The sequence below is a fragment of the Ursus americanus genome, chromosome 35 (assembly GCF_024610735.1).
Source record: "Ursus americanus isolate L20-20 chromosome 35, mUrsAme1.1.p, whole genome shotgun sequence".
Lineage (NCBI taxonomy): Eukaryota > Metazoa > Chordata > Mammalia > Carnivora > Ursidae > Ursus > Ursus americanus.
In genome coordinates this window covers 15450211-15463894 of record NC_142161.1, presented here as the reverse complement: position 1 = coordinate 15463894, position 13684 = coordinate 15450211, and positions in this window count along the sequence as shown.

Below are 13684 nucleotides of genomic sequence, written 5' to 3'. Positions count from 1 at the left end.
ATATATCTTGAATTTTATATATTGACTTTATATCTAGTGACCTTCCAAAATTCACTCATTAATTCTAATAGTGTTTCTGCAGATCTGTTTGGATTGTCTAGACATGTAATCATGACATTTACACTTCATGAAAGATATATTTATTTGTTTCAAATCTTTATACATTTTATTTCTTTTGTTTGCCTTTTTCTGTGCCTAGGATTTCCAGGAAATGTTGAACAGAAGTGATGACGACAGGCATCTGTCTCATTCCTGGGATCAGAGGGAAAGTTTTCAATATCTCACCATTAACTATGATTTTACTGTAGGTGTTTTGAAGACACATATTTTCAGAGTAAACAAGCTTCCTCTATTCCTAAGTTTTTAAATAATAAACATAAGCCCTGAATGTTACCAACTGTGTGTTCTTCATCTTCTGTGAAAATCATATTATTTTCCCCTTTATTTTGTTAATGTGGTGAGTTACATTGATTGACATTTTTAATATTAAAGCAACTTTGCATGCCTAGAATAAAAGTAATTTGATTGTGATATATTATCTTTTTTAAATAAATTGATAGAGTCTATTTGCAAATGTTTTGTTTAGAACTTCTGCATCTATATTCAATTCTTCTGTCACTCCCCAGACAATATTAGGTCCTTAGAATATTTCAACTCCATTTACCTCACCATGGCCTTTTTAAACTCCTATTTTCATGCCTTTAAATTGTGCATATATTTAAAACCCAATAACTCATCATTATTATGGATTTCTATTATATTTTTCTACCTATTTACCTCTCCTGTGGTTCTCCATTTATTCTTGTACTTCTCTATTTCCTTCTGGGATCATTTTGCCTTTGCCTAAAGCCCTTTCTTCAGTAACATTTTTTTTAGTGCAAATCTTCTCAGTTTTAACTGGAAATATCTCCATTTCACCTTCTCTTTGAAGGATATTTTTGCTAGGTATAGAAATTATTTTCTTTAGGCTCTGAAAATTCTGAAAATTACCCAATAATGTTAGCTAATGTAGTACAAGAGACCTTATTAAAGTGTTTTTGTTTTTTAATGTCTGCAACTAGGAACGTTCATGACTACAAGGTTGCAATCACTAGTCAGGTGTCCTGTTGAATAATAATGATGACTCTTAATTATACTTTTATTATATACTAATTTCTTATTCATATTATTAACACTGCTTCTGGACTATATATTATATTTTACTGATTAGTCCATCTGTTCTTGGTACATAAGCAAACTGCTTAAATTATTTTTTTTTATTTGTAATACATTAAGTATCTAATAATGCAGTTCCCTCTTATTTTTCATTTTTAAAATTTTACTGATATATTGCCATCCATTTATTCTTCTGGGTAATCTTAAAAACTGTTTTATAAAGCTCCTATGTAAGTGTCATTAGGATTTTGAGAGCAACAAATTTATAAATTAATTTACACAATATTTACAATATCCTCTTTACTCTAGCAACATGACAGCTTCCTCATTATGGAAGTCTCATGTCTCTGAGATTTGTGTGTGTTGTGTGTGTGTGTGTGTGTGTGTGTGTGTGTGTGTCCTGTACATTGTATCTTACTTTTATTTATAAGTATAGAAGCATTTGTTGATATTATAGATGAAATATTTTTCCACCATGTTTGATAACTGGCTATTATACAGGAAAGTCACCGTGCAGAGCTCTTTAATTAGTTATAATCATTTTTCCTTAATCCTTTTGCCTTTCAAGGTAGACAATCATATAATCAGAAAATAAGGACAATTTTCTCTTTTATTTTCTAATAGTCATGCTTACTTTTGTAACTTAAATGAAAATATTAAGTAAGAGCTACAACTTAAGGGAAACAAAGAAAAATATTAGCCAACCTAATTACAGTTTTAAGGAAAATATTAAATAAGAGTTGTGAAATATGGGCATATTGATACAATGCAATATTATTCAGCCATAACGGGTGATGAAGTACTGATACATACTAGACATGGGTGAACCTAGAAAATACACTAAGCAAAAGAAGTCAGTCCCAAAAGACCAAGTATTATATGATTACATTTATATGAAAATCCAGAATAGGTAAATCTAAAGAGACAGAAAGTAGATTAATTGTTGTTTAGGGCTGGATGGAGGAGACATGAGGAGATGGCGAGGGGGCGGTAATAGTCAAAGAGTACAGGATTTCTCTCTGACGTGATAAAAATTGCCAAAAATTGTGCTGTTGGTTGCGTGTATCTATGAATATACTAAAGATCACTGAATTGTACACCCAAAATAGATGACTTGTATGATATGTATACATCAGTAAAACTATTTTTAAAAAGGAATTATGATACCTTGCATCTTTGTCTTGTCCCTGACGATAAAGGAAAATATTCCAGGCTACCATTTCAGTTTTGTATGATTTTGGTTACCAACTTTGTGCTTTGATATATAAAGTAAGGGGGCTGGAGTACCAAAAACTGCATTTCCCAGATACTCTCACCAGCTGACTTTTGGTCGTTTCTGCTAATGGAAAAGCACTGGTGGGAAACTTCTATAGAAGACAAGGATGGGACCCTCTTCCTGCTTCCGGTTTCTGATGGCATATCTGGTGGCAGCAGCAGGGAGGACAGTGTCAACAACAATACCAACAGCAACAGTGGCAATGGCCAGCAGCAGTGACAACAGCGGATGGGGGCTGCAGGCTCCTGAGCGCTGCGTAGCGGCTGACCAAAAAAGCAGGAGCCTCTGTGGCATCATTCCCTTGATGCTGGGAAGCATCATCCCCCAAGAACAAGGATACGGTCATTCACTGCAGTTACTGTTTTTAGTGACCTTACCTTCCTCCCATCTTCCATTATGCTTGTAATCAATTCCCATATCAAATTTCTTTCGTTTTACATATCTAGAGTGGCTTCTATTTCTTTTTTTAATGAACCCTAACTGATATAGTAAGGAAATGTTTTCCATTCAAATTTTAACAGTGGTTCTTATCAGAATGGATGAATTATAGTAAATGTTTTTTTTAATCTGTTAAGAGAATTATATTGCTTTTTTGCTGCAGATATACTGATGAAATTCATTTCATGAAGAGATTTCCTAATATTGAATCATTTCCACATCTTAGTGTGTTTCCCCAAGAGCAGAGCCAGATGCAGGTATGTTGGTATAGGTAGTCTACCTGAGAGGTGACCAGGAAACTGGAGTGAGAGAGTGGGGAGAGTGAGACAAGGAAGGAGAAGCAAATAAAGGATGCATTGATAAGCTGATGACTACTGAGGGCAACTGGGGTTCAATTTCTTTTGAGCTCCCTCAAAGGAATTGTGTACGATGCACCTTGTAATTCATCCTCATGGAGTTTTAATCCAGTGGTTGAGAACTATCTCTGGAGGCATAAACTCCTCCACACCTCTGGGTTGCACCTGCCTGTAGACTGTGCGAGCCCCAAGGGGAGATGCCCCAGGGGCAGAAAAGCCGGGGATTCACTCTGGTGGAAGTCAGATGTGGGTGGGACATCAAGACATCCACAATACCTGTACTTCAGAATAAACCTTAGTTCCGCTTCTCTGTTTTTCTAATCTGATACTTTTCTATCAAGCTAGTTTTCTTTGAGCATCAGAGTTATTTAAAAAACCAACGATTGTGAAGTATTGTAATATTTAAAATAGTGTTTCTTTCAGGAAAGTTTTCAGGAATTGCTTGCAAGACTCTTTGGATCCAGCACTGCACTGGAGGTAAGTCTCTGATGATCTTCAAGATGTGCCTTCCTTCGCTTCATTTTATTTTTATTATTTTTAAATTCAAATTCAATTAATTAACATAGAGCATATTAGTTTTAGAGGTAGAGATCAGTGATTCATCAGTTTTATATAATACCCAGTGCCCATTACAAAACATACCCTCCCCAATGTCCATCACCCAGTTTCCTATCCCTCCACCTCCTTCCCCTCCAACAACCCTCAGTTTGTTTCCTATGATTAAGAGTCTCTTAAGCTTTGCCTCCCTCTCTGGTTTTGTCTTGTTTCATTTTTTCCTCTCTTCCCTTATGGTCCTCTGCCTTGTTTCTTAAATTCCACATATCAGTGAGATCATATGATAATTGTCTTTCTCTGAATGACTTACCTCACTTAGCACAATACCCTCTAGTTTCATCCATATCATTGCAAATGGTAAGATTTCATTTTTTGGTGGCTGCGTAACATTCCATCATATATATACCACATCTTCTTTATCCATTCATCTGTTCATGGACATCTGGGCTCTTTCCATAGTTTGGCTATTGTGGACATTGCTGCTATAAAAATCGGCGTGCAGGTGCCCCTTCGGATCACTACATTTGCATCTTTGGGGTAAATACCCAGTAGTGCAATTGCTGGGTCATAGGGTAGCCCTATTTTCAACTTTTTGAGGATCCTCCATACTGTTTTCCAGAGTGGCTGCACCAGACTGCATTCCCACCAACAGTGTAGGAGGGTTCCCCTTTCTCCGCATCCTCACCAACATCTGCCATTTCCTGACTTGTTAATTTTAGCTATTCTGACTGGTGTGAGATGTTATCTCATTGTGATTTTGATTTGTATTTCCCTGATGCCGAGTGATGTTGACCACTTCTTCATGTGTCTGTTGGCCATTTGTATGTCTTCTTTGGAGAAATGTCTGTTCATGTCTTCTGCCCATTTCTTTTTTTTTTTTTTTAAAGATTTTATTTATTTATTTGACAGAGATAGAGACAGCCAGCGAGAGAGGGAACACAAGCAGGGGGAGTGGGAGAGGAAGAAGCAGGCTCATAGCGGAGGAGCCTGATGTGGGGCTCGATCCGGAATGCCTGGATCACGCCCTGAGCCAAAGGCAGACACTTAACGACTGCGCCACCCAGGCGCCCCTGCCCATTTCTTGATTGGATTATTCTTTGGGTGTTGAGTTTGGTTAAGTTTTTTGTAGATTTTGGATACTAGCCCTTTATCTGATATGTCATTTGCAAATATCTTCTCCATTCTGTTGGTTGTCTTTACCTTTGTCGACTGTTTCCTTTGCTGAGCAAAAGCTTTTTATCTTGATGAAGTCCCATTAGTGCATTTTTGCCTTTGTTTCCCTTGCCTTTGGAGATGGTCTAGCAAGAAGTTGCTGCAGCTAAGGTCAAGGGGTTGCTGCCTGTGTTCTCCTCTAGGATTTTAATAGATTTCTGTCTCACATTTAGGTTTTTCCTCCATTTTGAGTCTATTTTTGTATATGGGTAAGAAAATGGTCTTCATTCTACTGCGGAATCAGGATGTGATCCACTAGTTTTATTTATGGAAATCAGCATGATCGGCCAAATGACCAGAGCTCTGCTTTTACAATTAACGTAAAAACGAAATCACAAAGCAAGATTTTTCATCAGGTTTGGATATAGACATATACAGATGTAGATCACAGACATAGATACGGATTTTTAAATATGTTCATATCTGTCAAGGAAAAGAATGTTGAAAAGTACCTAGAGATCTCATCCACCAAGAAGTCCACAAAGTATTGGATTTCTCAGTTTACATTCACTAAGAACAATTGAATTCTTTACCCTCAGCATTTCTGTTACAGTACATCAGGGCATATAGAATATTCTCTATATAATAAATACAGAAATGTGCCTGATGAAAGAAGCAGCAAATGCTAAGGTGGAGGGGTCCCTAGGGCACAGCAAAAGATGTTTACATTTGAAGAAAGTTAATTTTTTCTTGTCATGAAAAACAAATTATTTTAAGATTTCACATGAGATGTTCTGACTTTCCCATCTGTGCAAAACCATTTTTCTCAAATAATTTACCTAATAGACATGAAAAACTGCTATTAAGCCTTTTCTCCTCCAGTTGCAGCAGTGAGCAAATTATTTTACATCAGCTGCTGACAACTAGTATCCCTCTCAGGGGCACATAATGAGAGAACTGTCAGGCATGATGAGTGTCCAGTACGGAAATATTTAATTAATGAGCTCTTATCTTGCCTCTAGGTAATTCTTCACAGTCCTAAGGATATATAAGGAGCACCCTCTGATCAGTTCAGGGTATTTAAAAAAAAAAAAAAACAGTTGCTGCTGAAAGAATCTCAGTTTTCATCTTTTTAAGTCCAAGTTACCTATAAAATGTCATGAAAACAAGGGTTCAAGGACAGTAGAAAAACTGAGGCAGAGTGAGGATGACTACACACCCCAGGAAGTAGCTAACCACCCGAGGAGGACATTGGACATCTTCACACCCCATTCTTATGATTTAAAAGATGCATATAATTTAAAGAAATTAAATAGCGGATCTTCTCACTGAGGTTACCCCAAATGTCAGTATCTGGGGTGTAGCTGTGCAGGTGTGAGAGACCACGAATCCAACCCTCTGTTTGAGGCAGGGCAGTGGGGTAACATCTGTTTGCCAGTGATCTGGAAACAGGCTAAGGAAGGCGGCCTGAAGATCCACATTCCATCTGTAGACCAAACCCTCTTGTTTTCAACCCCCATGTTGCCTATTGTTTCGTATTCTAGAGTCTCTCTGGTCTTATTTATTTTTTCAAGTTTTGATTTAAATTCCAGTGTAGTTAACATACAGTGTCATATTAATTTCTGGTGTACAATTGAGTGATTCAACACTTCCATACATCAGCTGGTGTTCATCACATCAAGGGCCCTCCTTAATCCCCATCCCCTATTTCACCCATCCCCCACCCACCTCCTCTCTGGTGACCATCAGTTTGTTCTCTGTAGTTAAACTCTGATCTTATTTCTTTAGAAAAAAAAATCTTTCCTTCTCCTATGCGGTGTGTTTGAGGAGCTGGAATTGTGATCTGGCTGTGTGGAGAATGAAGAGAAAGCTGCTCTCTACACAATTTCAAGCAAGTCCCACATCTCCGGGTGGAGACACCTGGAGATGAAGAGTAAGAAGCTGCTTTCACTCATCGGGATGGAAAAGCAAGAGGTAAAAGTCCTCTCGGTTGTGTGGAACTGTGATGACAGAGCAGAACCCCGGACTGCCCTCTGCGGTCTGTGAAGCTGCCCCTGCCCGCGGAGACCTCCACCACACACGGAACACACACCTTCCCCCCCTTCCGATTTCCTGCTTGCCTCCCCTCGGCAGAATCTTCCCTTTGATCCTCCAGTCCTTCCAATAACCTCATCAGCAATACTTCATATTCAAGTTCTTTTGTTTGGAAAAAAAAATTTTATGGACTTATTTTTTTTTTTTTAACATGCTTAAGCTTTTAAAGGAGTAGACTGCCGGATCTAGACCCAGGATCTTCTAATTTAGAGCTTATATTTATATTAAGAAAAAGTCCGACAGAAAGCTACCGTGAGCTCATTTCCACATCACTTTGTGGAAGGAACTTTGGAATTTGATCTTCAAGCAGCATTTCCGTGCATTAGGAAACAGCAGCCCAGTATGTGTGTCCACGAGGCTCGATGTGTGCCCAGGAGTCAGTGATCTCTGGTACTATTTCCATGGTCCCTGATTTGGAAACCATCCATCCTCCGGACTGGAACAACGCAGGGCTGTTCCAGAATGTTGCTTCCTTACATCAAGGCCTTTTTAGTCTTCCTGGAGACTCTTCCTCTCTGCTCATGAGCTTGCTTAATATTCACATTAAGAACAATGAATAGCACCTATTCCTAGGAAGAGCTTCTTCCCTTTGGTTTGGTGTATAAACTGCTGTTGACAAAAAGAATGGGGCTCAGGGCACAGGGACGAGGAAAGTCGAGGTGGAAGTACAGGGTGGAAAGCCAAAAAGGCATTAGACTAAATCCCTGATACCTGGACTTCTAATGCAGGGCTCTTGCCTTTAAACTAAGTAAGCAAAGAAAGCACTGAAAGAGTGACTAGGCCAGGGCCCCTTGGCTGCCTCAGTCAGTAGAGCCTGTGACTCTCAATCGCAGGGTGGTAAGTTCAAGTCCCTCTTTGGATGTAGAGCTTACTTAAAAAAAAAAAAAAAAGTGACGAGGCCCAAAGCAAATTAAGAGTCTCCAGAATTTCCCCATCACCATTGTCCTTTGTCTACCAATCCACAAGAATTTCTTCTATTCCTGGGGAAATTAACAGCACATTTAAAGATAGAGTCCACCATGGTTGTAATAACATTGAAAAAACTGACTCTTCTTGGGCTTCTTTCAGTAGGTTTTTACCATGTTTAATAAATCCAAATTGTAATATCATTTTTAACTTCACCTAACATTCTAAAAATCCTAAAGATTAAAGGCTCACATTTTTGTAATATTCATTTCCACTTAATACATTTAGAATAATATAAGATAGTTTTATTTTAAATGAAGGCTCTGTCTATTGGAATTAACTTTACAGAAGGAAGTTCTGAAAACTATTCTAGAAGGCAAAACGGTGATCACCTGGCATGAAAACTGCACCCTGAGTAAAATCGCTGGGGGAGAATGGAAGTTTTAAATTTATAAGCAGTAAAAAAATTTTATCTTTATAAACATTACTGAAAACCTCTTTTGAAAAATCATACGCCTAGAGAATTCAGTACCAATACAAAAATACTGCAGATCCTGTGCCTGCTACAAATGGCATCCAGGAGACCATGGCTGGAGTTCAATTCACGCTCGCTGGAATGTCACTGTGGTTGGTATTTTGTTGTCACTGGTCACTGTCCATGCCCCACTACTCGTTGAATACTTTAATATGTCTCCTGGATGCCCCCCCCCCAAATCACCTTAGTATCTTTTCTATGCCTAATAATCTTCAGTAAGAGTTACAACCACCCTTCTACCACAGGAAAGAATTCTCTTTATATCAAATCTAAATCACTTCTGAGTTAGAACCCTTTTAATCACAAGCAACAGAAACTACTGAAATTAGCTTAATCAAAAGGGAAGTTTTGGGCTTGTGTGACTGAGATGTTCTAGGAGAGAGCTGGCATCCAGAATTCAAGGTATGTTAGCAGGTCTGTCTCTCTCTTATTCTGTTTCTCCTCTCTCCCCTCTTTTTCTTCTCTTCAGCGTCTCTCTGTGAATTGCCCTCATTGCCTCCTCCTAAAGTCCGGTTTCTCCTAGGACTGTGAGTTGGGGACAGGAGAACAGTTAAGAACCTTATTTGACCAAGCCTGGACCACACAGGGGAGGAGTCTGGCCACCCACAGCCAGGCACAGAACCAGTATCAGCAGCTGGTTAGAAATGCAGACTCTCAAGCCCCACCCCAGACCTACCTGAGCAGAATACGGATTTTTACGAAGATCCCCAGGTGATTTGCATGCACATTAATGTTAAAGAGGCTTTTTCTCCTAGAAAGATGCCGTGGGGACTAACGTTATTATAGGAGCGGGGAGGGTAAAGATACCAAGTGTGCACTCCAACACAACTCTGAAAATGCAACTTCCTCTTGTTTAGCCTTCAGTGAAAACTAAGAACAGATCATTGTTCTAAGTAAATTTTAATACTGATTTCAAGAAACATTTGTAGGTCTCCCTGAAGTTTCCTGTTCTTTATATAGTTCCTATTCTCCTTTATCAAGGCTAATAGTTAATTTAGCTATTTTTACTCTCATGTTTTATTTTAGAAATTATTTGCTATACCAGGATTTTTGTTCGGTAGGAGGAAATCAACACCGTAAGTGTTCCTTTCTGTCTTTGACTCTAACTAAATTGCTCTACTCCCTGTCAACATATCTGCTTCCTACTGCTGGAGGTAGCACAGCCTACAGGTTATCAGCATGGATCAGAAGCCCTACAGGCTGGTATGAATCCCGACTCTGCCCCTTACTAGCTGTGACACTTAACCTCTCCTAACTTCGGTTTCCTCATCTGTAAAACGGGACTCATCACAACTGCAATTCATTATGTGAACTGATGCTTGTACCTGGCACGCAGGCGATAGCATTCTGTAGACTTCTGCAATAAATAAACGTTGATTACCTATTACATATCCCCGATGCTGCTGGTGGCTAATGGAAAAAGTGAGCGCTTGGAATATATTTATTACTGGAGTAATTAAATCGCCAAACTTCCCCATTTCATTCACATCTTATTACCATTTCCGGTGACCAGTTTCTCCCAAGCATGAGGTTGTGGAAGGAACTCTAAAACCAACAGTAACCTCATGAGTTGATATTGCTAAGGCTGACATGATATAATCAAAGTTCCCGTACATTTCCCATAATTTAAAAGGTAAAATAAAAATCAGCTCATGATCTATTAGCTGGAAAATAGTTAGGGGCAGAGTGGTTACCACCAAAAAACAATTTGTTGCCCTTATTGCTTTAATTCAGAGCCTAGGAAGTTACAAATCCGTTACTCTAGGCAAGTTACTTACCCACTCTACCTCCTCAATGGGTTGTTGGGAGGATTAAATGATTAATATATGAGAACTGCTTAGACAATGCCTGGCTCAAAGCAAGTAATCAATAAGCTCCAGCTATATTATCTCAGGGTCTTCCACATATAGGCTGTGGAGGTCAAAAGTTACAGTGACTCTGGCAGGTGACAATGCTCCACAGTGAGGAAGGTGTCAATTCCTTTTCCCGCATCCCCAGTCCACACCTCCAACACACACACATTCCCCTCCACAATCAGAAGCGACCATTAAAGAATGGAACAGTAAGAATGACAATTTTAAATGACCACCAAGAAGTAGGATCTGAATATTTAGGGGCTCTTAACCAACTTGTCCTCTACCCTAATTTCTCCACCTGAAAAAAATTAAGCCAATTCATTAAGGGCTTTTGATGCCCAGGTGAAGGATGCTGTAAGTAGTGGAAAGTGTTATGGATTAACAACCTTCAAAACAATTTTAAATATTAGTAAATGTACCAGCTCAAAAAGCCATAGTTTTATTAGCCTAGAAAATATTGCAATTTATTCAAACATTAGCCGTTATTTCTGGATGCTAATCAGTACTGTTTACCTTGGGAGCCTGGAAAACGTGTGGACTGTGCAAGTGCGCCATCTGCTGGCCCCAGCGACTCCAGCGGGGCCGCTGGGCAAAGACGCTAGTCCCATTCAGCTGGTACAGGAAAGGACGAGAGGACCAAAGTTGCCAAAGCTGTTTCCACCACCTCACATCCTGGTGCTAAACTATCAGACTGAACACAATGCTTTTGCAAAAGAAAGTGATTTGCTTAAAAGTATGTGCATGATATTTAAATAAACTAATTTTGGTGCTTAAATTATCATCCAGGGAGAAAAGATCATTTACTGCATCTCTGAAATGAAATGATCCTAAGAAATCATCTATTCCGAGTGCCTCGTTTTACACATGAGAAAAATGAGGTTTCGAAAGTTACACAACTTTCCCAAGTTACTCAGCTAGCAGAGGCAAGTCAGGACCCCCAGGCTGCTGCCTGGACACTCAGTCCAACCGGAGAAGGTTAAGGAGGGCTGAGAGATGTGCCAAAAGGAAGCAAACTGCCCAGCCAGTTTCCTGCACCTCCTGCATACATCCTGTTGATATGGACACCTTAACTATTGTTTGCAAAGAACCGTAACTTCTTATCTTATATCCATATACAAACTGTCCCCTCTGGTTACAGCTAAAGGCAAAAGTCCCTTTACAGTTTTTATTGCCCTTATCAGAGAGAGAAAAATAACAGGTAGGGATGCTCTCTCTTGCAGTTATTTTCACTTCTTGAAAAAACAGAGATTTAGCAGTTTAATCACAACATCTGTCATGCCATTCAACAGCAGATGCCAGCCTCTTCCCAGGTAGACACCAGAATGGAAGCAAAGGCCTTTCAGGCCAGAAACCCTAGACTCACTGCTCTAACCAGAAAGCAGTCTCTTTTGGTTTAGATAGGCCAACTATAAAAACCAAAAAACAATTGGTTTTAGTCCAATGCTGGGTCACTGGCCACCTGACCAGGACCACTCATTTCGTCTGGGTGCAGGTCCGGAGACACGCTAGTGCCATCCGATAGAGGGCAGCAGTGCACAGACACTCAGGACCACCCTGCCCCGCCCTCCCCTATCAGGAGGGAAGGGGCCCCAGGGAATACTCCTGCAGCTCTCAAACTGTTCTGAGAGTGGGGCCGATCAGTTTTCAGATGCCAAAATTAATCTTACGAACCAATGATCCGACAAGGACAAATAGTAATCATTCATTCTTATTGCCCCCAACTCATGTTTCCAGCTCCACATTCTACCCCCATCCGTGCCCCCTTAAGCCTCCCAAATCAAAGTTCTTTTACAACATGACAGAGACAAGCCTTGGATCCATCCGAAAAGCAGGCTGACAATTTTCTCTCCACCTAGCAAGACAAAAAAAAAAGAACCACTAAACAGAATCCAAAAATCCCCAAGGGAAATAGCTTCAAGAATCTTGAAAATCATACCGATTTTTGTTTGTAACGTGTGAAATTATTACAAGTATGTTCACCAAGAGGACTATTGATGGATGACTCACAATTTAGCTAAATTCAATGAACCACACACTGTGCCTATCCCAGTAGGTGACTCATGCATTTTTTATTTCAAGTAGCAAGTGTTTGCCAAAAACAGTATTTAAAAAAAGTAATGAAAATTGTTCTGAAAGAGCTCATGAATAGGGTAGGACTACCCACCGACAGCCTCATTTGTGCTCTGACCACTTACATGGGATTTGGTGGGTCTGCTCTAGTCACGCTCGCTTGGCAGAGTGCTCACCACAGCAACGCTGGCAGGCTGAGGGCGGGTTTCTGCCACTCACACTGCATGGTTATTCTCCCTCAATACCCACGTCTCAGGAAAGCCTTGGGATATGTGGGGGTCCTCCCATAATGTGTATGTTTGGGGTTCCACATAGGTTTTGCTGAAACATATTGAAAATGCATTCAATTCCTATTTGATTTCTAAGCTTACCTTCCCTGCCGCCTGCCCCCCCAGCACCCCGCCACCTTTCAAATTAAACAAAACAAAACAAAACAGACCAACTAATTGTCAGGAAAAATTGGGAGGGCTGAAAGGTCACCCAGAGGAAATAATGAAAAGGACCTCTGGTGAGTTAAGGGACACATACTTTATGCTGATCATGAGTGTCTTCATACGTACTTGCTACTAAGCGATCCCCAAAGCCCTCGGTAAGATTGCCCGTCTCCGCCCTACTCTCTGATCAGCCAAAGGAAAAGTTTTATAGGCCCCTCCAACCTATTGATTTTCTCTTCCCCAAAAACATTGAATTTGCTTATCACCCAACAATATGCTTGTAAAGCTAAGAAAGACATTATTGCGTATGAATTTGAGTGTTGTAATAAATATCCAAAGCTTTGAGGTATCTCAGGGAAAAGGATTTTAACCCTTACAAATCCTTTTTCAAATGAAGTAAGATTGGGAAGAGACAAAATTCCTAGTATTTATTCCGAAAAATTACTGTCCTTTTAAATCACAAACAATGACTATTTTTAAGGTTATAAGTTGGCATTCTTGTGCATTCACCATTTCAGGCTAATAATCACGAAGTGGGCACTGTCTTTTTAAGGTCCTTAAAGACCATCCTCTTCCCCTCCCCGTGGACATCACTTCTTCCTACAACCAGGTTTTAAAAGAGAAGTGCAGCAGAAACTTAGTAGGCCCACCAAATTCTTTGCATTCTATGGTCACTCCTTAGGGGTTTTTAATCCCTTGTTGCTTGGCAACATCTATATGATATAATTTCCATCTAGTGGTGAAATAAAGTATTTCTGTTAATATGAAGATAAGCTGATCTCTAGATACCCTACACAGCAAAGGATACTTGAGTGCTATTTTATCCCTAGAAGGAGGAAAAAAAAAAAGATGGGGAG